Here is a 26,307-nt window from a genome sequence, read left to right on the forward strand (position 1 = left end):
CTCTGTTCTTCATCGCTGTGTTGAGTTGTTTGAATTCTGTCTGATGTGAGTCCTTAATATTGGTTTGGAATTTTAGCAAATATGTGATTGCAGTGGCATTTATTAAATTTTTGGTTATATAAACTGTTTATTGAGTCCCTCTCCTCTGTTATTGAGTCCATTCGAACTCGAACTCGCACTCGCACTCGCACTTGCAAGGTAATTTCAGAATTTTTTTTCGGATTATGTTGATTAATCTCTGTTGCATCTTTTTTTAGTCAGATACACTGTGTTCTCTCCTCTGTTATTGAGTTGATTTATTCCTTTATTTATTGTGTTTGTGTGCTCTGATTTTTGTTCCATTGTCAATAGCATTTAGATAGCCAAATTTTGTTTAATGCAGTTGGATTCCCATATAAAATGGCTGAGGTGTGTTCATCTGTAAATTCTCATTCAATTTGGTATACATGCACATGCACATGCACTCACACATGGATATATCTATGTCTAGGTTCTAGATATCTGTATGAGTTATTTATTTTGTGAGTTGTTCAATTGGGGTGTGAGGGTAAAACCAAGAGACTAAATGCAGAAAATATTTGCCATTGATAGGTTTTGTTGAGTACTGTGATATCAGAGACACCAATGTTTAGACCTCAATTTCCTCCCCAAGGTTTGTTATCTCAAAAAATGGCTCATGTTAAATGTTTTTGACATTATTGGCATGAAGATTTGAGAAAGTTAGGATTTTGATGAAGAATGTTTCAGTTACATCACAATTTCCTACATTCATCAATTGAACAAGAAGGGTAACACAACATCCAAAGGTAAAAGCAATGTTGTCTGAACTGAAAATGGTTCAAGGCATGTTAGTATAAGTTCGCTCCTACGAAGGATTAATTTAGTAATATATTTGGGTGATTCACATGGAAATGAAATTTTATCTTTGATGTAGGAATAGAGAAGCTTTCAATAATATAAGGATTGTTTGTTCTTTAAACCAATGCTAGCAAGCATAGCATTGTAACATACAATATAATGAAGTAGAATTGTGGACAAAACATGTTTGTGTGTGTATACATGAACTACTTATCTGTAAGCTAGTAAATGATTGTGATAAAATAAACACTGATTTACAATTTCTAAGGTGCACAAAAGATCTCTCCCTGATTTGGAAACAAATTCTATCTGTCCAAAATAAACCAGTACACAGAAGTGATCAACGGATACTAGATTTTAGTTTGGTCTACTTCATGATGATGCATATAGTTTTAAATGAAATAGTGAAATTCTGTGGGGATTACCTTGGCTTAGAAATTATGAGTAGTTAGAAAGCGAAAGATGCAATCATGTATTTCCAGAATTAACTGATAGAGTTTTTATGCCCTTTTGAGGAGCCTTCTATTACCACTAGAATTAAGAAAATGGAAAAAATGACAAACTAAACAAAATTTCAATATATTTTTTTAGTGTTTTTATCAAAAAATGACAATTTTTACAAATTTCAACATGATATGTATAAATTATAATTATGTTTTGATCCTAACATTATTTATACCGTGCCTTTACACACAGGCATACACTAGTATATATATAGCTCACTCTCTTCTCTTTCCTCATTTCAATACACAACTACACTACAACATCGGCAAATGGCTCTGTTTCTCTCTCTATGCTCTGTTTTGTTCATCTTCTCTCTCTATAGCATCTATGCTTCCGCAGCTCTTCCTCCTCTTCAACCACATCTTGATGGTAAGCACTCTCTCACTCCCTTTTACTTGCTTTATATACATCTCACATTACATCTCTGTTTCTCTTTTTGGAAGAAATTGCTTGAATGTGATGTGGTTTAGTTCTGATTTGGTTTGTAAGTCAACAAAGTTTTTTACTTTTTAGAGTAATTCTAACACTGCATTTCACTTAACAAAAGTATATATAATATAATTTTACTTTTTAATTTTATCTCACAACTTTACCTAATATGTGTACTCCAACAACAATTGCTACTCATGAAATTAGTTTGCCTAGCTTTTAAGCCTCTCTAAATGTAGTTATCCAAAAGGTGTGAGGCAAAATGTAGATCCATTCTTGGTGAGTTTGGGACTAGCAAAAAAAAAAAAAAGAGAGTTTTTCCTTTTAGTATTTTTTTTTAATTTTAAAATTTGTGTAGAAAAAATTTACTTTTCAAGCCAATCTACCAGATCTAAAAAAAAAAAAAAAAAAAAACAAAACAAAAAATTGAAAAAAATCTTCTAAAAGGTTCATTAAAAATGAAAGTTTTTATTTATTATTATTATTATTATTATTATTATTTTATTTTATTTTTTCTTGTCTTGGTTGAATATAAAAATGTAATATTTTCTAAAAGGCTACCTATAATTTTTCCTTTTTTATTTTAAAAATTTATGCTAGGCTCGAGGGTATTTTGTTGCAATTTCTACTTGTAAAACATAAATAAATTAAATTAGTTCAAAAAAATTGAACATAAAAATTGAAAGTTGAGAAATAAGTGCATTTACCTTTGGTGCCCATTTCACAACTTGTCTTTACTTTTTGTTATTTTTTAACTTTGGTATGACTCTTATTTGGTTTCCTAATATTCACTTTTTAAAAAATTAATTTTTTTTTATTTTTCATATATTTTTATTTTTACTGATTTTTTTAGTATTTTAAGTAATTTTTTTTAATTTTTAAATACACCTCACATAAATACACTTAAAAAATATAATATTTATGAAAAAAAATTTTAAAAAAATTCACTAAATACCAATATATATATATATATAAATGAAAATTCAATACATTTTTCATATTCTTGTGTATTTATTAATTTTTTAAAATATTTTTTACAAATATTTTATTTTTTTAGATATATTTAAGTAAGCTGCATCAAAAAAAAAAGGTAAAAAAATTGCTTAAAATTTTAAAACTATTCTCTAAAAACAAAAAAATACGAAAAACAAAACACTCAATTTCCAAAAAATTGAAACTGAACACAGATTTTGAATATTTTTAATTTTTAATTTTTTTTTTGTGACAACCAACCTTTTTATCTGATTATTAACTTTTAATTTGGGTAGAAAAACACCAAACAAGTCCAAAATTTGACTACATTTTATTAATTAGGTGTGATTAATCATGAACACTCTCTCCACAGGACTTCTTGCAAATGGAGACTTTGAAACGCCACCGAAGCCCTCAAACCTCAACAAAACAGTGATCAAAGGAAAACACTCACTACCCAACTGGGAAATCAATGGCTTAGTTGAGTACATGTCAGGTGGGCCTCCGCCAGGTGGCTTCTACTTTGCCATTCCACGTGGCACCCACGCAGTGAGGCTGCGTTCGGATCCTCTAGAGTAACTCTCTAGAGTGATCCTCTAGAGTGGATGATCCGACGGTTCAGAATCGTCCTCACCAAAACGACGTCGTTTTGGTGAGGATTTTCAAAAAAAAAAAAAAAAAAAAAAAAACATTTTTTTGCCGATTTCAAAATTCCCCCCAGCTGAAGAATGTCATTCCAGCGGGAAGAAGCATACCTGCGAAAGAAGGAGAGAGGGAAGAAGAGGCAGAGAGGCTGCTCCGTCGTGCATCCCGTCGGCCCACCGTCGCAGTCGCCCCGTCGGCCCACCGTCGCAGTCGCCCCGTCGCCCCACCGTCGCAGTCGCCACTGTCCTGCCGTAAGCTTCGGTCTCTCATCTCATTCCCTATTCCTCTCTCTCTCTCTCTCTCTCTCTCTCTCTCTCTCTCTCTGTTCTATTCTTACTCTAGAGGATCCGAACGCATCAATGTTGATGTACATGTATAAAAACCAAAACAATACAACAGAAAAAGAAAGGCAAATTAGGATCATAATCAAGAACAAAGTATATAGACAAACCATGTACTAAATAACAGAGCAAAATAATTCATCACATCATAAAATCAGAAAATACAAAAGTGGAAGAATACAAGAAACACAAATAAACAGCTCTGACTGGTACTTGGAAGCCAAAATTGCAAATCGGAACTGAAAACCCAACAAAGAATAATCTTTGAAGCTGTTTGCACATCGGAACTGAAAAGCCCCCAGTAGAGATCTAAGAATAAAACTCCCAAATCCAACCACGAACAAAAAAATATGTAAATTTGTGAACCATTTAGTGCAAGAAATTCACAGGCACATAAATGCCCTTCATATTCCAACCATTTGATGTTTGGAAACGCTATTTTAGTTTTTTTTTTTTTTAATTAGATGTAATGTTGATTAAAAAAAAATAAAATAATTATGAATTTAATGTAATATTTGTGTAGAGATTTTCAATGCTTGCTTCCACACACACACACCTGCCCTTTTTGGTATTTTGTTATGATATAAATCAATCTATGCAGTCACGATTCTTTTGTTATCAAATCTATTTATTCATTTGTCTCAATACACTTCAACAGTATAGTTTTATATCTCGAGAATTTTGTTTCTCAAAATGTCCAAGAAATGATGCAGTTGAGAGTATATTGGGACAAAAAAATACTGAGACTTGGGAACATGGGATTGAGAGTTGAATTTATTTGAAAAATGGAATTTCTGTTTCTTTCCCATTTTTGTCACTCATCAGTTCCTCAATCTCAATGCTGAAGAATAAACTAAAATTAAAGCTATTGTGCTTGTTTTTCCTTTTGTCAATTATTAATTTAGGAAGTGTCTATTGTGCTTGTTTTTCCTTTTGTCAATCTGGTTTCTAATTAAATGTGAGGAAGAAGAAGAAACTTAAAATGTTTATTATTATAGTATTTTCTATTTAAGGCCCAAGGAAATACAAATTAAACTAAGCATATGATCAGTCTTTTTAGTTTTGTTGCACTTATTTTCCTTTCAACTCTTAGTTAGCAAACATGGGATTTCAAATTATAGAAAATGACTAGTTAGAAATATGGAAAGGTAGCTGATGCTTTACTAGTGAATTTATCAGCTTGATTTCTTATTTGGCCTGATATGGTCTAGTAATTATTGATCATAAGAGTGTAAAAATTATTAATTAGTAGAATTTTTCCTTGTTTGTTTATATATATTCAGGTCGTACGTTTGTTATTCGTTAATTATATTATTTGGTTTTTATACAGTTTTTATGCTAATATTGAGCACTTTTTTATTTTTAAGTGACTTGGCACATTGATATGGAACCTAACAATCATGAGAATGACGGGGGTGAGTGTGATTGGAAGCCTAGAGTTCGCATGACATTTGATACAGAACAAGAAGCATATGATTTCTATAATACTTATGGAGGAAGGTTGGGCTTTAGTATTAGAAGGGGTTATGTAAACAAGAGCAAAGAGGGGCAAATCACTTCAAGGCAATTTGTTTGTAATAAGGAAGGATTTCGGGTTGTCGACAAGCGAGATTCATTAACAAAAAATCCTAGGCAGGAAGTGAGGACTGGTTGTCAAGCCCGAGTTGTCATTAAGTGGGATAGGAATATTCAGAAATTTTTTGTTAGTGATTTTGTTGAACAACATAATCATATCTTCGTACCAGCAGAATGTACGCATATGTTACCATCCCAAAGGAAGATATCTGCATCACAGGCAACCGAAATAGATTTAGCCGAAAAATCTGGAATCCGTCTTAATGCTGCATTTGAGCTCATGGGTAATGAAGTTGGTGGAAGGGAGTCGCTTGGGTTTACAAAACTTGACCAAAAAAATTATTTGAGAACGAAGAGGCAAAACAGTTTAGCATATGGGGAGGCAGGTAGCATTTTGCAATATTTTCGTGACAAATCATTGGAGAATCCATCTTTTTTTTACTCGGTCCAATTAGATAACGAGGAGCAGATTACGAACATATTTTGGGCCGATGCTCAGATGATCATGGATTATGGGCAATTTGGTGATGTTGTCACTTTCGACACTACTTACAAGTTAAATAGTGCACATAGACCATTTGCGTCTTTTGTTGGATTAAACCATCATAGGGAAACTGTGGTATTTGGTGCAGCTTTGATGTATGATGAGACCGCCGATTCTTTCGTATGGCTTTTTAGAAGATTCTTGGAGGCAATGTCAAGTAAGGCTCCAAAAACAATTTTTACGGATCAGGATGCTGCAATGGCTAAGGCCATACCTATTGTCATGCCTAACACAACCCACCGCCTTTGCACTTGGCATTTGATGCAAAATGCATTAAGGCATGCAAATTCTATCTTCAAGGATAAGGCGATGAAGGATAAGGGGATGAAGAGTGTTTTATACACGTTTATGTACGACATTGAGGATGAGGAAGAGTTTATGTTAAAATGGGAGGAAATGCTTGACAAGTATGAAGTAACAGATAATCATTGGTTGAAGTTAACATTTGGGGTCAAGGAAAAATGGGGTTGGCCATATGTTAGAAATGCATGGGGTGCGGGCATGAGTAGCACCCAACTTAGTGAATCCTTTAATGCTTTCTTGAAGGATTTCATTCGGTCTGATCATAACTTAATGCAATTTTTCATGCATTTTGATCGAGTTCTGTCTGAGAAAAGGTACAAAGAGTTACAAGCTGAATATGCTCTATGCCAAAAGTTGCCCAGGGTGAATATTAAAGTGAAGATTATGGAGCAAGCTGCAGCTGTTTACACAAATAAAATTTTTGAAGAATTTCAGGATGAGTATGTCAAGTCCCTTGAAGTCAACATTGAAGAAATTGAAAATGATGGTGAGAGTACCGTTTATACGGTTCTTGATAGTGATGGTATAAAGGTGAGGAAGGTGAGGCAGGAGTGTGATGATTCGGTCACTTGCAATTGTAGGAAGTTTGAAATGAAGGGCATTTTGTGTAGTCATTGTTTGAAGATCCTTAGAGAAAGACTCAATTTGAAAGAGATTCCTTCACAATATATTCTGAAGAGATGGACTAAAAAAGCAAGATCTGAAAATGTGAAAGATAGGTGTGGGCATGATATTCAGGTTGATGTAAGGTTGCATCAAACTTCACGTTATAGGTCATTGATGGCAATATTCAGATCAGTAGCGTGTAGAGCTTCTGAAAGTGAGGAAACATATAATTTGACGGTAGAGAAAGCGGATGAATTAATTACAGACATTGAAACCATGTTAACCGCAAAATTCAATATGCCTTGTTCAGATACTATTCAACAAGAAAGCCCCCCCAACACATGCCCCGAAAGCTTTGAAGTGGATGGTGTAGCGGATAAAAATGTAGTCCAAGCAAAAGGACTCAAGAGAAAAGAGTGCACTAGCAAGGGACGAAGGCGGACAAAAGGTGGTTTGGAGCTTGCGTTGGCAAAGAAAAATAAAACAAGTTCACATAATGCTTCTCAAACTTCCATGTCTGTTACTCCTCAAAGTCCTCCCTTATTTCCGGCAAGTGCTCCTGAAGCACCTCCCTTAATTCCTCAGTCGGCTCCTTTATTTTCAAGTGTTCCTCAACTTTCTCCAATCTCGCCAAGTGTTCCTCAAGTTAGAGCTTCTCCATCTCAATTTATGTATCCCGCCTATGATGTAAGTTAGTTTAATAAAAAGTGTTAGTACGGATTTGTAGGTGACTATTATCATTTTAGATTGATATGTGTTTGCTCTTGTTGCAGCCAAGTTTTCTTCATCACAATATGCATTTTTCAATGCCATCGATGTATTCCGTCCATGGAACCTATCAAGCATTGCTTAACAATGCAAGTAGTTATCACTCGCAAGCTTCAAATAGTCCCGCCTGTAGTGAAGTAATTTAGTTTTCACCTTTCCTCATTAATTTTGTCATTAATTCATTTAAAGTTCCATTTTAATTTATGGTGCCTTTGATGTAATATTAATATCTTCTTTTTTGTAGGTACTATACGGTCGTGGTCGTGGTCGTGGCTGTGGCCGTGGGCATGGGGATGTCGATCACAAGCGAACATCTTAGTGTTATTTTGTTTTCGGAATTTTTGTGAAGGGCATTTTGTTGGATATGTAATATTCAAAACTTGAAATGTTGCTGAAATTTTGTTTCAATTGTTGCTTAAATTTTTGCTAAAATTTATGTTCAAATGTTATTGAACTTTTGATTAGTTTTTGCTTCATTTTTGTTGAATTTTCTGTTCAAATGTTGCTGAAACTTTGGAGAATGAGCTTCATACATAACTACGATAAGGATGGTCGTACTGTGTTAGAGATTAGGAATTAGGCGAATGAGCTTCATATATATGCATTAGTAAGATAAAGTTGCTGGTACTGTGTTGGGCAGCAGCATATGTAATCTGTTGAAGCATATCTCTTAGTTATGCATATATCTTAGTTATGCATATATATGAAGCATACAAACAGCATGGATTCAACAGCCACTGGTGTAAGGTTGTAATTTGTTGAAGCATTCTATGGCAGCATTCCGGATGCAGCTGCTGGTGTAAGGCAACAACAGATGCAGCTGCTGGTGTAAGGGCACTGTGTTGAGGCAACAACAACAGGTTGTACAGTCGGGTCTGTCTTCCTGCATTCATTGTGCTCGTGCAGTCTAGTGATGCTCATGATGCACTAGTATCCTTTTTTGGTAATGAGCCAGAGTATACAAATAAGCTAAATGCAATCACAAACCTGTTTGAATCCTGTTTAGAAAAATGACATCTAAATTGGGCTCCAATGAAGGTTGAAACAGCAGGATTTTTCCCAGGTGAAAATATAAATTTTATTTTTTCCAACAAGAAAAAAAAGAGAAGGAAATGCTCTCAATCTGAAAGGCACATTTGGGCATTTGCCCCATTACTGTAATAAAGGAAGCAACACTATGCAAATTCAGGTGGAATTAATAGGAAACAACAACCAAGGGCAAGAAAAAATAATCAAACACTTGATTATAACATTGACAGATTTGATACCTCTCAAAACTATTTTTTTCCCCTCTTTTACAGATCCCTTTGAGAAATTAACTTCACAGAATATATACGAAAGAGTACATTCCCATTGCAGTTCCATCTTCTAGACTTTTTTCAAAAAGGAAATATGTGAATTTAAATGGAAAAAATGTGAAACCACAGGAACACATCCAAGTTTGGTATCACAAACCTGTTTGAATCCTGTTTCAATCACAGTTCTGTTTGAATCCTGTTTCAATCACAAACCTGTTTGAATCCTGTTTCAATCACAAACCTGTTTGAATCCTGTTTCAATCACAAACCAGAAGCAGAGTGAAATGATGTACACAGAAATAACTGATTTCCTTCAACCTGTTCATTGAACACATTTCAATTCAACATGTTCAACCATTCAACATGTTCAACCATTGTCCAAAAAAATACACTGTTAAGTACCTGTTCATTCAACACACTGTTAATTAATGTACCTATTTTTTTCAAACCATCACATATAATAGACACTGATAAGCAACCATTAGAACACTCTAGTTTTCACAAACTGTTCATTCAACACATTTCATCTCAAATAAACCTGTTACACAGTTGTTCAGAATTTGAAGCACCATCAAAAAATTACAAAACAAGTAGAAAAGTAGATTACATTCATAGGATGTTCGAAAACTTAAGAACTGAGTCATTTACAAGAAAAAGTACAAAAACACACAAAATACAATGACATAAGTCACTGCCTTCAAGATGTTCTCAATCCTTTGAAGCCTTCTATCATGCTCACCAAGCCTTGAAGTAATGTCGTCGTCGTCAGCATTGGCACGGATTGATGAGGTAATGTCGTCGTCGTCATCATCTGCGAACCACCTGAAGTAATTGCAGTGGTCGTTCGAATCCTACATTGGACAAGAATCAATTAATCAATAAAGGACAAATGAAATTTGTAAAAAGTAACAGATTCATTTATATAACAGGTACTTACATATTTTCTTGGGCAAACAAAATAGACACGTCCTTTATTTCCATTCGCATTGGTTCGTACAATACGCATGGAAGCTATTCTTCCACAATTACAAAACCTTTGCTTTAATCTTAAGTTCGTATTATCAATAGAAAATGAAGCCATTTTTTTTTCTGCATAAAAAACAAGTTATTAACAAGTGTGTTAGGAAAGTCAAGTTATCACAGTATAACAGCTCAATCCTAATGAAGTTTATATTTTTATTAAACAAAATTATCATAAATTATATATTGTTCGCACATTCCAAAAGTTAACATAATCTAAAATTGCGGACAAACTATTTTATAATGCAAGAATATTACTAAGATTCAAACTAAGATAGATAGAATACCAATGTAGTAGAATAGATTAGATAGAATATATGTACAGCTCAATCCTAATGAACTTTTGGTTTTTGTCCATTTCATAATTTAGGCCCTGGCCTGCGCACATTTGAGGAAGAGACTAATGTTTTTGGTCTTTTAAGTCCCACCATTTCTTCTTTTAATGAATTACATTTTTCCTTTTTAGTTATTTAGTTTGCTCATAGACTGTGAAGGAAGAAAAGTTTGCAACATTTTGAATGTGGAAAATTGTGTAAGGAAGTAAAAGCAGTGTCTCGAAGCTAGTAGTGTAAGCTAACATCCTTGAATGATTTTGAATTTCATTTAATTTTCACAAGACATGATGTCAAGATGACACAACCAGACTATTGTTCTCATCAGGGAAGACAGAATGAATTCTTTACCTAGTGGGATTGCTATTATTGCTTGGAAACAGGTACGAGATACAGTGACAACATGATATGAATATGCTATTAGGGTGGGCTGGTTGGCTGCTAAGCCTTGTTAAGTAGATGATTGTAATTATGATTTCAAGTCAAGTGAACTTGTTGAGGGTGGCAGAAGGGAAGTACGGGAGTGTTAGGGGGACCTTAGTGTTAGGTGAAAATTGAGCAGGGTTAGCAAATTTCATGGAATTATGGATTTCTGAATTATGTTAGTGTTTTAAAGGGTGTCTATATAATTAGATTATTCAACAGGCAATCTAATTATATAGACACCCTTCTAATAAAAGTTGGGTGTCTCTAATAAAGGCAATCTAATTATGTTAGTGTTTTAAAGGGTGTCTCTCATGTCCTATCACATACTACAGAAAGGCAGAAACTTCCAGTGAATGTCTCTGCCAATAAGAATTGCCAGGGCATGGTATTCAACAGTACAGGTTAACTCAAAGTAATCCTGCCACCAGAAAAGATATCTTCCTTTCCATCATAGGGCAGAGGCCCATGAAATTTGTGCATTCACAAATTACCCCTATTGACATAAACGACTTCCCAACTGTAAGAAAAATATATGTTCCAAGGCCCAGAAGTTATAGAAAAAACCAAAAGTCAATATTACAAAAAAATTCAAAAGTTGCCCTCTCAATCTCCTCCCCCTCATTTTTCTTTTTCATACCAATCTGTTGCTTAATTGCACAATGTTACCAATCAATCCTTTATGGCCTTAACTTCTTCCCTTCTAGAGCTTGGTAGATATAAGAGAAGTTAGAATATTTTCTTCGATGATTATTGATTACCCTTTAAAACACTGTAGTATCTTTTGTTTGTGATGCACAATTAAGTTGTCAAGAAGAATATTGAGTTCATAGGCACAACTATTATTCTTGACAGATGAACCAGCATACAGCTTAATTTTCACCATCCTTAATCCTTCTCGTTGCACCAAAAACGAAATTAACAATAGTAATAACTTACCTAAAATGTCTACATCAGTTTGTTTTTATTGAAACTTCTTAAAATAAAAACACAAAAAAAGAGCATCTTTAAATGTGAATGACCTAAAACATGAGAGGAATACTTATATGCACATGTCACATAACAAAATAATAATATGATATGGCACACATACCTGGTCACTCCAATGTACAGATTTACCTTCCTTGGCATAAGCCTTAATCAACCCAGAAAGAGCATTTAAAGATTACTGGGGTTGCTGCATTTTTGGTTGTTTGAGAGCTATGGATTGTCACTGTAAGGAGTGCTTATTGGGGTTGGGGATTATGCTATAGTAAGAGAATTAGGACCTAGCACATGATCCTTACAAGATATATATTCTATATTCTATCCGCATCATGAAGATAAATATGTAAATAAGTCCATCTGCAGGTTTAGGAACAACATCTACGTACTCATCTTCTACTACATAGGCTTTCATGTTAATCAATATGTAAATAAGTCCATCTGCAGGTTTAAACTTTGGTAAAGTTCGAAGGAGCAAATTATCAAACACTTGGTGTGTGAGCATTCCAACTAAATGAGTACTGGAACAAATGCTCATAACAATGGATCAGATCAAGAAAAAACTGATTCATTAGATAAGATGAAGATTGATAATTCAGATTCACCAGTTTGATTTTTAGTTCATCTAGATTGAAATATATTTTTTTATGTAGGAATGCAGGGTCTGTTTTTTTTTTTTTTACACACATATATCTACACACATATTTGTGTATAAAGGGTGCAAATCAATGATTTAAGCAATACATGAAATAAAAAAGCCTAACTTGTTGGTAGACAAGAATAGAACAGAGAGAGAGAGAGAGGGAGAGAGGGAGAGAGAGTGAGAGAGTGAGAGAGTGAGAGAAACAGACAGGAATAGGGAATGAGATGAGAGACCGAAGCTTACGGCAGGACAGTGGCGACTGCGACGGTGGGGCGACGGGGCGACTGCGACGGTGGGCCGACGGGATGCACGACGGAGCAGTGTCTCTAACTCTTCTCCCCTCTCTCCTTCTTTCGCAGCTTTGGTTCTTCCCGCTCGTCTCCTAATTCTCTTCAGCCTGGGAGAATTTTGAAATCGCAAAAATGGTTTTTTTTTTTTTTTTTTTTTTTTTTTGGAAAGTCCTCACCAAAACGACGTCGTTTTGGTGAGGCTTAACCACAGCCGTCGGATCATCCACTCTAGAGGATCACTCTAGAGAGTTACTCTAGAGGATCCGCTCGCAGTGAGGCTAGGAAATGAAGCATCAATCTCTCAAAATGTGACTCACTATTGGTGCAATCTATTCTCTCACCTTTGGAGCCACAAGGACCTGTGCACTTGATGAGGTGTTGAGAGTCTCTGCCTCTGGTTTCTCTGCTGATCTTCCAATTCAGACCTTGTATAGGAGTGATGGTGGTGATACTTATGGGTGGGCTTTCATGGCTAGTTCTAAGGTTGTTAAGGTCACTTTTCATAACCCTGGGGTTCAAGAGGACCTTACTTGTGGACCCCTATTGGATGCCATTGCTATCAAAGAGCTTCCCCCTCTCACTCATACTGGAGGTAAGTATGTCCTCTTCTTTTAAATTTTATTTTAGTGTACATTGGGTTTGAGATGTGATTAATTTTGAAAAAATTACAGCGTATGTCTTAAAAAAAAAAAAATTAAATCAGTGGTAAATTTTATTAACTTCAATAATTAATTTTTGCTATGAATCTGTAAATATTTTGTGAAGGTACATTGATTTGTAATTTTCCGATAGTATCACTGTTATACTCATATCACTCTCTTAATAAGAATTACATGCAAAAGATTTAGGCTAAATTACACTAGTAGCTTCTGTAATTTGCTTATTGTGTCAATTCATTCTTTGTAGTTCCAGTTGTATCAATTTCACCCTTTAATGTTTATATTGAGTTGTCTAAATTGATATCTACAAAAAAAATTGAAGAGAAATCAAGGGAAAATTGGTGCATTCAAGTGAATAAACATTTCAAATTGGATGCTAATTCCTTAGTGGATAGATTATTTTGCCCATCCATTTCAATCTTATTTATAAATGAACATTATTAATTAGACTAGATTGATATAGTGTAAAAAATTAAATGATGAAATTAATACAATTAGAATTATAAGGATCAAACTAACGCAATAGATAAACTACAGAGACTACAAGTTTAATTTGCCCTTTATTTTTTCTTTTTTTACTTCTCATGGGAATGTCATGTGTATGTCTACTCTTGACCCAATAGGACAATAATGTAGAATGTTTGTTGTGTGAATTAGGTACAAATATAATTTTCCTTTTAGTAGTACTTACCAAAATTGTCCAAACCCCCAAAATTATAGGTTCACATACTTGGCCATACATTTTCACTACCAAAAATGTACATGATTGGTTTGGAATATGGAACAATGGATCCCAAGCTCAAATCTATTGATTTTGGAATCTACACCTATTCAAATGAACTCTAAAATCTATAATATTTGATACTTCTAGTTTTGGGCATACAATTATCAAATAGCAACTAGGGTCAGCCCAAGAAATAGATGAGCAAATAGAAATTATTATTCCGATTAGAAAGATTATGTGACCGTGTGCCTATTTAATAGTATATTGTCATTCCTTAATTATTTTGTAATTTTTAGCTCTATGTAATTTCTAAATCCCCTACTATTAGTTAAGCACACCGCCAATATAAATTTTTTGAAAACAAGATAATTACTCACGAACAAAGTTGTTGTTTACGGCCTAAATTTTTATTGAAATTGTGGCCAAAAAAATCTATCCTTATATAAAGTCTAAAAAAAATTGTCCCAACCCCATAATTAACTTTATGGATTTGAGATTTCAAAAATGTTCGAAACACCTAATTTATCACCCTTAAAAACTACTCTTAAACCCCCTAATGATGTGTATAGCAAGTGTCAAATTTTGATTTATCAAATATTTCATCATGTACGGTCTAACATCAATGCCACGTCATTAGAGATCATTTAGGAGTGATAAATTAGGAATTATTGTCAAATTTAGAGTTCTAAACCAAAAAGGCACCGCCATAATGGAGGTGTCTTATGTTGTCCTAGAAGTCCATCTTGAATATAGTTTAATTATCGTGATTTGTACAAGAAGAAAAGAAGCATTTAATACAAAACTACATATATTATGCATGCAATACAAGGCAATCTTAAAACATACAAATCAAGAAACAGTTATAACAGTTGTATAATTATTATTTTTAAGTCCAAATTATTTAAAATCACACATTGCCACAATCCACTTATCATTCTTAGCTACTAGTGTAGAGCAACACAACAATCAAATAAAAATACCTAGACCGGAGAGGATGTCGTGGGAAGAGAAGATGGATGCTGCTGCTGCATCCTTTGCACCCAACCTCTTGCAGAGTTGAACTTGTTTCGCACCCAATCAAATGAATTTGCAATTGTCTGTGAGTTGAAATTGTCTCGCACCCAACCTCTTGCAGAGTTGAACTTGTTTTGTACCCAATTAAATGAATTTGCGATTGTCTGTGAGTTTAAATTGTCTTTACCCAACCTCTTGCAGAGTTGAAACTTGTTTAGCACCCAATCAAATGAATTTGCCATTGTCTGTGAGTTTAAATTGTCTCGCACCCAACCAATTGCAATTTCAATTCTCTCATGAAAATAAAACAAGGCGGCAACTGCAAGAATTATGGGCAAGGATGCATATAAAACAAATTGTCCAAGCAAATTTGGCATAAGAATTGAGAATAGAGAGGCACAAGAAAATGTTCCGGAGTTGAAAAGAACATAGCTCAAGATTTGAGAGCAAGTTTTGCCGTCGAATGTCCTTGTAGTCATGAGTCCCAGAGTCGGCCAGCAGATGACTGTGGCAAATAAGAAAGCCCACAAGTTTGCATGGTGTGTTAGTGTCTTGCCAATGTACGTCAAACTAGTGACAACCAATAGTAAATGGAATGAGGTATTGGAAGACGGCATGTGATAGAGGACTGTCACAATAAATTCATGCATTCAAAATAAAAATTAATAAATAAATAACACTGCTTTCAAAAACTTTTAACAAAAAATGAGTAGACCCATATATTGTTGACAGAGTTCTTAGATTGCCAGCTGGAGAGACAAATGAATTTCCTATCACTGTAGGGTTACACCAAGGATCTACTTTAAGTCCTTATTTTTTTGGTTTAGTTATGGACGAGTTGACGATAAATATTCAGGATGACGTGCCATGGTGTATGCTTTTTGCAGTGGATGAGACTAGAGAAGGAGTTGACACAAAGTTGGAGATTTGGAGAAAAGCTCTTGAATCTAAAAGATTTCGGATAAGCAGAACTAAGACAGAGTACATGGAGTGTAAATTTAGTAACAGTAACAATGAAAGCAAAGGAGAAGTGAAGATTGAGAACCAAGAACTACAAGAGTGAACATTTTTGTTATTTAGGGTCGATTATCACAACAGCGGGAGAGATTGATGCAGATGTGGCCCATAGGATTAAGGCGGGATGGTGTAAGTGGAGAAGTGCGTCTGGGGTATTATGCGATAAATGAATACCCACTAGACTAAAAGGTAAGTTTTATAGAACGGCTATTAGACCAGCTATGTTGTATGGGATGGAGTGTTGGGCAACTAAGAAACAACATGTAGATAAGATGAGTGTGGCTGAGATGAGGATGCTAAGGTGGATGTGTGGTAAGACTAGACAGGACAGGATTAGGAATGAATGAGTGTATTCGGGAATGGGTAGGAGTAGTACCGATAGAAGATAAGTTGAGAGAGAATCGTTTGAGATGGTTTGGTCATATTCAACGGAGACCAACAGAGGCAGTAGTGAAGAGATGCGATATTGTAACGGTAGATGGAAGTGTTAGGGGATGGGGTAGGCCTAGATTAACATTGACTAGCGTTATAAATAGAGATATGAATCTACTTAATTTGACTAATGAAATGACCTTTGATAGGGTCGTGTGGAGAAGAAGGATTCATGTAGCCGACCCTATTTGATGGGACTTAAGGCTTGGTTTGGTTTGGTTATGTCAACAATATATGGGTCTACTCATTTTTTGTGAAAAGTTTTTGAAAGCAGTGTTATTTATTTATTAATTTTTGTTTTGGATGCAAGAATTTATTGTGACAGTCCTCCATCCCATGCCGTCTTCCAATACCTCATTCCATTGCTATTGGCCATCCTTGGTTAGACGTATATTGGCAAGACACTGAGCCCAATGGAAATACACCATGCAAACTTGTGGGCTTTCTTATTTGCCACAGTCATCTACTGGGTGACTCTGGGACTCATGATTGCAAGGACATTCGACGGTGAAACTTGCTCTCAAATCTTGAGCTATGTTCTTTTTAGCTCCGGAACATTTTCTTGTGCCTCTCTGTTCTCAATTCTTCTGCCAAATTTGCTTGGACAATTTGTTTTATATGCGTCCTTGCCCATAATTCTTGCAGTTGCCGCCTTGTTTTATTTTCATAAGAGAATTGAAATTGCAATTGGTTGGGTGCAAGACAATTTAAACTCACAAACAATGGCAAACTCATTTGATTGGGTGTTAAACAAGTTCAACTCTGCAAGAGGTTGGGTGCAAGACAATTTAAACTCACAGACAATCGTAAATTCATTTGATTGTGTACGAAACAAGTTCAACTCTGCAAGAGGTTGGGTGCGAGACAATTTCAACTCACAGACAATTGCAAATTCATTTGATTGGGTGCGAAACAAGTTCAACTCTGCAAGAGGTTGGGTGCAAAGGATGCAGCAGCAACATCCATGTTCTCTTCCCACGACATCCTCTCGGGTCTAGGTTTTTTTATTTGATTGTTGTGTTGCTCTACTCTAGTAGGTAAGAATGATAAGTGGATTGTGGCAATGTGTAATTTTAAATAAATTGGACTTAAAAATAATAATTATGTAACTGTTATAACTATTTCTTGATTTGTATGTTTTAAGATTGCCTTATATTGCATGCATAATATATGTAGTTTTGTATTAAATACTTCTTTTCTTCTTGTAAAAAGCATGATAATTAAATTATATTCAAGATGGATTTCTAGGACAATATAAGACACCTCCATTATGGAGGTGCCTTTTTGGTTTAGAACTCTAAATTTGACAATAATTCCTAATTTATCACTCCTAAATGATCTCTAATGACGTGGCATTGGTGTTAGATCGTACATGATGAAATATTTGATAAATCAAAATTTGACACTTGCTTCATTAGGGTTTAAGAGTAGTTTTTAAGGGTGATAAATTTGGTGTTTCAAACATTTTTGAAATCTCAAATCGATATAGTTAATTATGGGGTTGGGACAATTTTTTTTAGACTTAATATAAGGATAGATTTTTTTGGCCACAATTTCAATAAAAATTTAGGCCGTAAACAACAGCTTTGTTCGTGAGTAATTATCTTGTTTTCAGAAATTTTATATTGGTGGTGTGCCCAACTAATAGTAGGGGATTTAAAAGTTACATAGGCCTCGTTTGGGAACAGGCTAATTTAGTAACTTTTTGGCTATTTGGCTAAAATATGAGCTAAAAAAAACTAGTATGTTTGGGATGACTTTTTGGCTTTTTACGAAAAGATGTGCAAAAAGTAGAGAAAAAAGAGAATCTTTGACTTTTTAGTATGGGTTATTGACTTTTTGGCTAATTTAGTAACTTTTTGACTTTTTAACTAAAAGGGAAGATTCCCAAACGAGGATAGAGCTAAAAAATAATTGAGGAATGACAATACACTATTAAATAGACACAAGGTCACATAATCTTTCTGACCGGAATAATAATTTCTGTTTGCTCGTCTATTCCTTGGGTTGACCCTAGTTGCTATTTGATAATTGTATGACCAAAACTAGAAGAATAAAATATTATAGATTTTAGAGTCCATTTGAATAGGTGAAGAATCAAATATTGCGAAGAAAGAAGAGGGGTTGGTTTCGATTGCAGAGGAAGTCATCTCAGGAGAGTCTGTGCTTGATTTCTCAGATCGGTCTCAGAGTGATTTCGATTTTGAAGTTCTCTCTCTCGATTTCGAAGCTTCACCGCGAGGTATTGATTTCTCTCTCTCTCAAGCTCTTCCTTCTTGTCTCTCTCGATTTCGTTATTGTGATCTATTGCTTATTTGTGTTGAAACCTGTAATCATTGACATACTGTTGTTGCTACTTATAAAATATTTATATGAGCCTGTCTTGAAATTTTGTTGTTGTTGGGCCAGAAGATTAGTCATCACTTCCATTCCCCAATTCCAGAAAAATGGTGTTGTTCCAAATCGAGCACTAACAGTTGGTACTCGTAGGACCTCATGGGCACTTCTCACCTCTGGCAAATTCCTGGAAACAATGCTCTATGATTTAAGCCCTATCATAAAAATCTAGTGCAAACTCTGATCATTGAATTTAATTTAAGTACTGACTGTATGTTAATTGTGGAACTTAATAGCACAATCTACATTTTTTTTTTGTGGCAAGCCTTTCAACATATATTCTTCACCATATATTCTTGAGGGCAAGATCTACAGCTGCAAGCACTGCAGAACCCATCTAGCTCTCTGTGAAGACATCATTTCCAAGGTTTCTTTCTCTAATCAGTCTATGCTTTCTTGTTTTCTTTTCCATTGTCACAAGATTTTCTGCTTGATGATTGGATGACTGTTTTGATATGGTGATTTTGCTTATGACTATGGTACTTACTAATGTGGAATTGATGAGTGTTTATTGTATGTTGTTATTTACAATTAGATACAAGTGATTGTTTGAGTTGTTTGTGGTCTAATCTTTGGTTATTTGTTTTTTAAACCTAGGCAAAGTTTGTATCATTGTCTTGTTTTTTCTGAGGATTCCAAATTCTTCCCATCTAGAAAATGAGGAACCCCCATTTTGTCCTTTGACTATGAGTTTTGCTTAAGTAATTTAATTCCAATGATATGCTCAATATTAATATTAAGATTATTGAGTGTCCAAAAATTGGATTTGAGTGAGGACCAACATGGCCTTAAATGGAGCATGATGGTCAAAAAAGGATTGTAGCAGCCCAAAATAGTTGAATGCAGCTTTGTAATCTTCAGAAGCTCTTTGCTTTGTAGGCCTTGGCAATAAGCAATTGTGCCAGCATTTACAATAGGTCTTAATTGGCAATTGAGTTTTATTGATATTGTAGGTTAAAAGGTACAGTAATTCTTAGCACTTAGGAGAGTTTTTGCAGAAATAAGGGTTTTCGTGGCGTTTTTTTAAACGTCATTTTTGTTAATATTTTTGTCAATCTATTGAGTGATTAGTAGTTATTTATTTGGTTTAGACATGTATTTGGAATAGAGTAGTACTAGTAGAGTTCAAAATCTGCTTTGTGGAACTAGGGATTGCAAAGTTTATTGGTTCTAGCTGATTTTTTACGTTTTCAGTTTATATTTACAAAAATTTTATAAACTGGTTTTTGTTTATTTTTTGTTTATTTTTAGGAAAACATAAACTACAAACGCGTTTGGTAATTGACAAAATGTTTAAAAAATTTTAAAAATATAAAAAAGAGTAAGAAATGACAAGTAGCGGCAAGTGGCGGCAGAAGACGGTGGTGGAAAATGGTGACGGTGGGTGGTGGGTAGCTGGTGGTGGTGGCGGGTGGGTGGTGGTGGTGGGTGGGTGGGTGACGGTGGCGGGTGGTAGTGAGTAGGAGGTGGTGGCGGCAGGTGGTGGGTGGCGGATAGCAGGTGGTGGTGGGTGGCGGGTAGGTAGTTGTGGTGGTGGTGGGTGGGTGGGTGACGGTGGCGGGTGGTAGGTGGTAGCGAGTGGGTGGCGGTGGCGGTGGCGGTGGCAGTGGTGGTGGCGGGTGGGGGCGGATGGCGGGTGGTAGTGGGTGGTGTGGGTGGGTGGTGGCGGCGGCGGGTGGTGGGTGGCGGATGGCAGCGGGTGGTGGGTGGTGGATGGTGAGTGGCCGATGGCGGGTGGTGGTGGATGGCGGGTAGATGGCGGGTGGTAGTGGGTGGTGGCGGGTGGGTGGTGATGGTGGGTAGGTGGGTGGGTGGTGGCGGCGGCGGGTGGTGGGTGGCGGGTGGTGGTGGGTAGCGGGTAGGTGGTGGGTGGTGGGTGGTGAGTGGCCTATGGCGGGTGGTGGTGGATGGCAGGTAGGTGGTGGGTGGGTGGGTGGGTGGGTGACGGTGGCGGGTGGTAGCGAGTGGGTGGCGGTGGCGGTGGCGGTGGCGGGTGGGTGGCGGGTGGTAGGGTGGTAGTGGGTGGTGGCGGGTGGGTGGTGATGGTGGGTGGGTGACGGTGGCGAGTGATGGGTGGTAGCAAGTGGGTGGTGGTGGTGGTGGTGGCGGCGGGTGGTGGTAGCAAGTAGGTGGCGGATGGCGGATGGCGGATGGCGGGTAGGTGACGAGTGGTGGTGGGTGGGTGGGTGGGTGACGGTGGCAGGTGGTAGGTGGTAGCAAGTGGGTGGTGGTGGTGGGTGGTAGGTGGTGGTGGCGGGTGGGGGTGGTGGTGGTGGTGGGTGGGTGGGTGGGTGGGTGACGGTGGCCGGTGTTAAGTGGTAGCAAGTGGGTGGTGGTGGTAGGTGGGTGGCGGGTGAGTGGTGGGTGGTGGTGGTGGTGGTGGTGGTGGTGGCGGCGGGTGGGTGGCAGGTGGCTGGTGGTGGTAGGTGGCTGGTGGTGAAGGGTGGTGGCAGGTGGGCAGTGAGTGGTGGTGGCAAGTAAGTGGCGGGTGGTGGTGGCGGGTGGATGACAGGTGGGTGGTGGTGGTGGTGGTGGTGATGGCGAGGGGTGGGTGGTGGTGGCGAGTGGGTGGCAGGTGGGTGGTGGTGGCAGGTGGTGGCTGGTGGTAGCAGGTGGGTGGTGAGTGGTGGTGGCAGGTGGTGGCGGAGGGTGGGTGGTGGTGGCGGAAGACGGTGGTGGAAAATGGTGGCGGGTGGTAGCTAATGTTGGGTGATAAAAAAAAAACTGAAAACTCAAAATGGAAACACATTTTTTGTGTTTTCATTTTTTGGCTAAATTTATAAACTGAGACAACTGATTTATAAATCAAAAATTTTACCAAATAGGTTTTTATTTGAGTTTTTTAAATTTTTGTAAATATAAACAGAAAACTGAAAACGTAAGTGTTACCAAACGGCACCTAGGAGTTGAGTTTGTGAATCTTTTGTACTTATTCCAGTTACAAGATTAGGGGCTTTAAGCAGGAAACAAGGGTGAAAGACGAGACTGTAAATGGAACTTACTGTCTACATACAAATAAATAAGGAAATTAATTGTTCCAATGAGATAAAAAGATTATGAATAATGAATGATAAAATACTTCCAAGCTTACAAATTAATATATTTATAGATTCACTAAAAAAACATATGAAAACACACAAATCATATATTTACAGTGAGTGAACATTAATATTTTTCTTCTACAAACCATACTTGTTGCCATTGAAGGGTGAAAAACATAAAAACAGAGGCAACTAAAAGAGAAAGAAAAACAACCAGATCCTAAATTTCTAGTGGAGTATTTCTTTGTTACTTTATTGGCCTGAAAGTTGATTGGAAACCTTTCATTTATTTCTAGTGGAATATTTGTTCAAATAACATTACTATATACATTAATTTTTCATTTATTTCATTACTGTATGCATGCATACCAAATGATGCTCCACATATTCAACAAAACTTCAAGTCTTTTTATGATGATGGAAGCTAGAGAACTTCTTTGGAAAATAAACCAACCAGAGAACTCAGAAAAAATATACAAAATACTCAATTAATCAATCCTCAACTTGAAATTGCAGGGTGTGAATTGAATACATCAAACAAAATGGGAAAGGAAGGTGGAAAAAAAAAAAAAAACACCCAGCAGAAAATAGGAGATAAAAAACTCAATGGTTCAGTCACCAAGCTCAAATCCATAAATTGAATTCGATTACTCAAGCTCTTGTGTATATGAATGACATCCTTGATGAGGTCTGCTACTATGTTCTGTTTTTTTTTTTTGTGTGTGTGTGTGTGTGTTATTGTTATCAATTCATGCTGTATTCATTGAAAAAGTGTAATAAATTATTGACAATCTATTCTTGAATGTTGCTTTTTGGCATTTATTATATCAACTATGTTTTATTCCAAAGAATTAATTCTTGACTCTGAAGAACATATGTCATCAATTAATAAACTGTGTTCTTATGTGCATGCTTGTCTAGTGCTCTAGGTTTCATTGTTAAGATAAATAAAATGTGGGCTCACCCTTCTTCCTGCACTCGATTTAGCAAGAGCTTAGTTAATGAAATTTGTTGTACCTCTTTTTGTTAAGCTTGATCTAGATCTAAAGAAATTAGTTTTTAGACTGATCACACATTGTCAGATCTTGATGTTGGACTAGTGAAGTGCAATATCCAAATAGTTTTTATTTTTTAAATCCTTTTGCTAATTAGAGCCATATTGGTGTATTTAGAACAGAATGTTATGTATTTTTTCGTCTTTTTGTTCACCGTATATCTTTTTGATAATCCCTTCGTAGACTTAATGTTGACTTTTAGCTATTTCACAAGTGGTCTGAGAAACATTCACCCTTGTGTAAGAATCAATTATTGGATTGAACGTGTGCTTATGATGGTCAATTGTTGACTTGGCATATTAATTACTTAATAGTGCATTATTTCAAAATTAATGTCCATGTTGATCTAGATCTGGCCTTTTGATTATTAACTTATAAGACAATTTAAGGTCCACGTTGCTCTTGTTAAATTATGCTGTGTATGCCGCATTCGTTTGGTAACTTTTTTCATATATTTCTTGTACAGCTTGGGAGCCTTTGCTTGGACCAAACCAGTGGTACTGCCACATGGTATGTATTCTTTTCTCATATAATTTGTACCTCTTCAACCACAATTTTAAATCTCTTATTTTTTTACTTAATAGTGCATTATTTCAAAATTAAACAAAGCCTTAATGTTTGGTAACCATTGGTATGTTGGTCAGTAACTTGAAAAGAAAAAAATCATCCTTGTGGTCAACTATTTTAATTGTGATTTATTTTCTTTTCCTTTGTGGTGTGTTTTAATTATTTGTAGGGTGGGAATGACTCTAGGGAAGAGAGTGACAACATTGATTGGGATACTGAAGATGAACTAGAAATTCAGAATTTTCCTTTGTCTTCCTGTTCAAGTTTGACAAATCCTGGTGGAGAAGCTATTGTTATGTGCTGGAGAGGTAAATATTATAGGCTTATAGCAGAAGCTATAGTGATTTTTTTTTTTAGTTGTGGCATCAAAATTATTGGCGACTGGGGAATTGCTTTACACCTAGAGAAGGAAATTTTGTCTTTTTTAGTAATCCTACCAGTAACTGATTACTATTGTTGAATGTTATGAACCCATGTGGGACATCGTTGAAATGCTTGTGCATGTGGCCCATACTGTGTATGGGCTTGCCTAAAATTCTCATGGTAAAAACGCACTTCACTATAAACTGGTACTTGAATATTATCACACGGTGCTGGAGTGCCCGAACACTAGAATGAATTTTTCTTCTTAATTTTGAAGGGAGCTCAGCCTTAACAAGTGGCATGAATATAATATTTTGTTGAAACCTGTCTGTAAAATCTACTACCTTGTCATTCTTGCTGAATGTGCTTGAGACGATAATTTATTTTTTTTCAAAAATGGCTCGTAAGATGATGTTACTTTTTATATGTTCTATATTTCTCTCTGTTTTGCAACACCTCAAGAATTTATGTTCGACATTTGTTTTATCAAAATTCTGATGCATCACATAATGCCTGCACCAGGTTTTGGAAGAGGTGAAATGAGGACATTGGTGAAGTTTTGGTGTTCCAGCTTCCTTTTCTAAGAATCAGCATTCTAATTCATAGTGGATGCCAAGGTGAGATACATTAACAAAGAAGCAGGAGCATATTAGGTAATTAAAAATCTATTGTACCTTTTTAACAAATTGAACCAGTATATTAGGTAATTCATCGTCTCCTCCCTTCTCTTTCCCCTTCTTTCCCCCCACAGAAAACCATGTTCGATCCAAAAACTGAACGTGCAGAGGATTTACTTCTCATTTGATCTTTCAAGAGGATTTACTAATACTAGATTATTTGATATCATTTTTTTCCCCCTTGAGTATGGATGATTATGCTGCTGCTGATGATCAATATGAACAAAAACTGAAGAAAGAGACTTTGGTATTTTTCATGTTGGCAACGTAAGATAGATTTGCAAATTTTCTTATTTGGAAATGCATAACATTTTTTTAACAAATTGAACTGTTTTGAGGTGAGGCGCTTATTTAATCTACATTTGAGCTGGTCACTGTAGTTATGGAGATGAAGAGCCATGATAATGCTGCAAGATTCTACAAATGGTTTACTGTGGTGGGTAGTTTTGTCACTGTCGAACTAACTTTAGTAGTGCATTGTTTTTAGAAATTTGCGTGAAGATTCTACAAATGATGCTTATGCTTTGATTTGCTGTGCTTAGTAGTTAGCTAAATGAAATTATTTAGTGCTACATCAGTTGTTCAGTCGTTCGGGCAGTCGTCCGGTGAACAGTTTCTGTGTTTGGTTTCGGTGTTCCATCCTCTGTGTGCGTAGCATCGCTCTATTATTATTGATAGCATTGTTACATACTTGAATGCATATAAACAAAATCTTTTTGACTTGTTTCTCAATTGATTTTCAATTTGAGAAGTTTCATGTTCTTAACAATTTATAGGAACCCAGGGCAGTGATTAAGTCAAGTGGCAGTGGATTTTCTTAAATCTATTTTTATTCTTTTTGGTTATGAGGAAAGCAAAAAGAAGGAAATGTGGTGGAAAACAGGGACACTCTGTCCTATTCATCTGTGTTGCCATGTTCAGTTGTTATGATATTGTTGTCTAGCTTTGTTTTGGAGATCTTCTGAGATTTAGATCAACCCTCTCCTACTGCATGCTGTTTTTGGCCATAGATTTGTCACTCTGCTTCATTTCTCTCTGCAAACAAATCTTGATTATTATTTCTCGCTGCTCATGCTCAGACAAGACGTCGCTTTTGGAAGTGAATCATCGGCGCTGTTTGGGAACTTTCTAAAGAGGCTATTATAGCCTAAAAATTTTTTTTAGCCAAAAAGCCACTTTTGCAAGTTTTTTCAAAAAAAAAAAAAAAAAAAAAAAAAAAAAAAAAGAAGAAGATTGCACAGCAGCAGTGTAGGCACGCCTACACTGTCAGCTACAAAATTTGTTCCATCAATGGTAAATTACGGTTTTATCCCTTGACAACAATTTAAAAAAATATATTTTTAGGGACAAATTTGTCATTCTAATTTCAAACATCATTTCAACACATTTTTCAATACAACAACTCAAATAAAATTCATCTCAACTTCCCAAACACAAAAACTAAAATAGCCTACTAAAATAGCCAAAAAGCCAAAAAGCCAAATAGCCTACTAAAATAGCCACTTTTCAAACGAGGCCATCATCTTGTCGATGTCATAGGTTTTGTTGGTGAGCGGATGTCACAGGTTTTGTTGGTGAGCTGCATCCTGACAAGAACAGTGATAACAAGGAGCATGTGCTTTACACAAAAACATTATTGTTACATACAAGGATCAGGTCATTTGCTTATGAGCCATTTGATTTTTTGGTTGAGAATTGTAAATTTAATTTTTGGATATGTTATTTTGTGGATAATGTTAAAACATCATTTGTGGATATGTTATTTTGTCGGTAATGGTGATTGGATATTAATTGAATGAGAAAGTGAATTAATGATGCATTTACTA

At 36.0% G+C, this 26,307-nt stretch overlaps 1 long non-coding RNA gene and 1 pseudogene across 2 annotated transcripts; one reads left to right on the forward strand and one right to left on the reverse strand.

The window, feature by feature from the left end:
- LOC145789026 (protein TEEBE-like) lies at positions 1 to 26,307 on the forward strand (annotated as a pseudogene). Its single transcript, XR_014358748.1, has 7 exons — positions 1 to 1,731; positions 3,137 to 3,317; positions 12,813 to 13,127; positions 18,561 to 18,623; positions 23,341 to 23,384; positions 23,611 to 23,749; positions 24,327 to 26,307. The product of XR_014358748.1 is annotated as a protein TEEBE-like (transcript).
- LOC145816673 (uncharacterized) lies at positions 9,339 to 9,906 on the reverse strand. Its single transcript, XR_014358749.1, has 2 exons — positions 9,781 to 9,906; positions 9,339 to 9,694 (listed from the first exon to the last, which is right to left on the reverse strand). It is a non-coding gene; the product is annotated as an uncharacterized LOC145816673 (long non-coding RNA).

Source organism: Camellia sinensis, unplaced genomic scaffold, assembly GCF_055761805.1.
Source record: "Camellia sinensis isolate YWXY unplaced genomic scaffold, ASM5576180v1 Unanchor4, whole genome shotgun sequence".
Classification (NCBI taxonomy): Eukaryota; Viridiplantae; Streptophyta; class Magnoliopsida; order Ericales; family Theaceae; genus Camellia; species Camellia sinensis.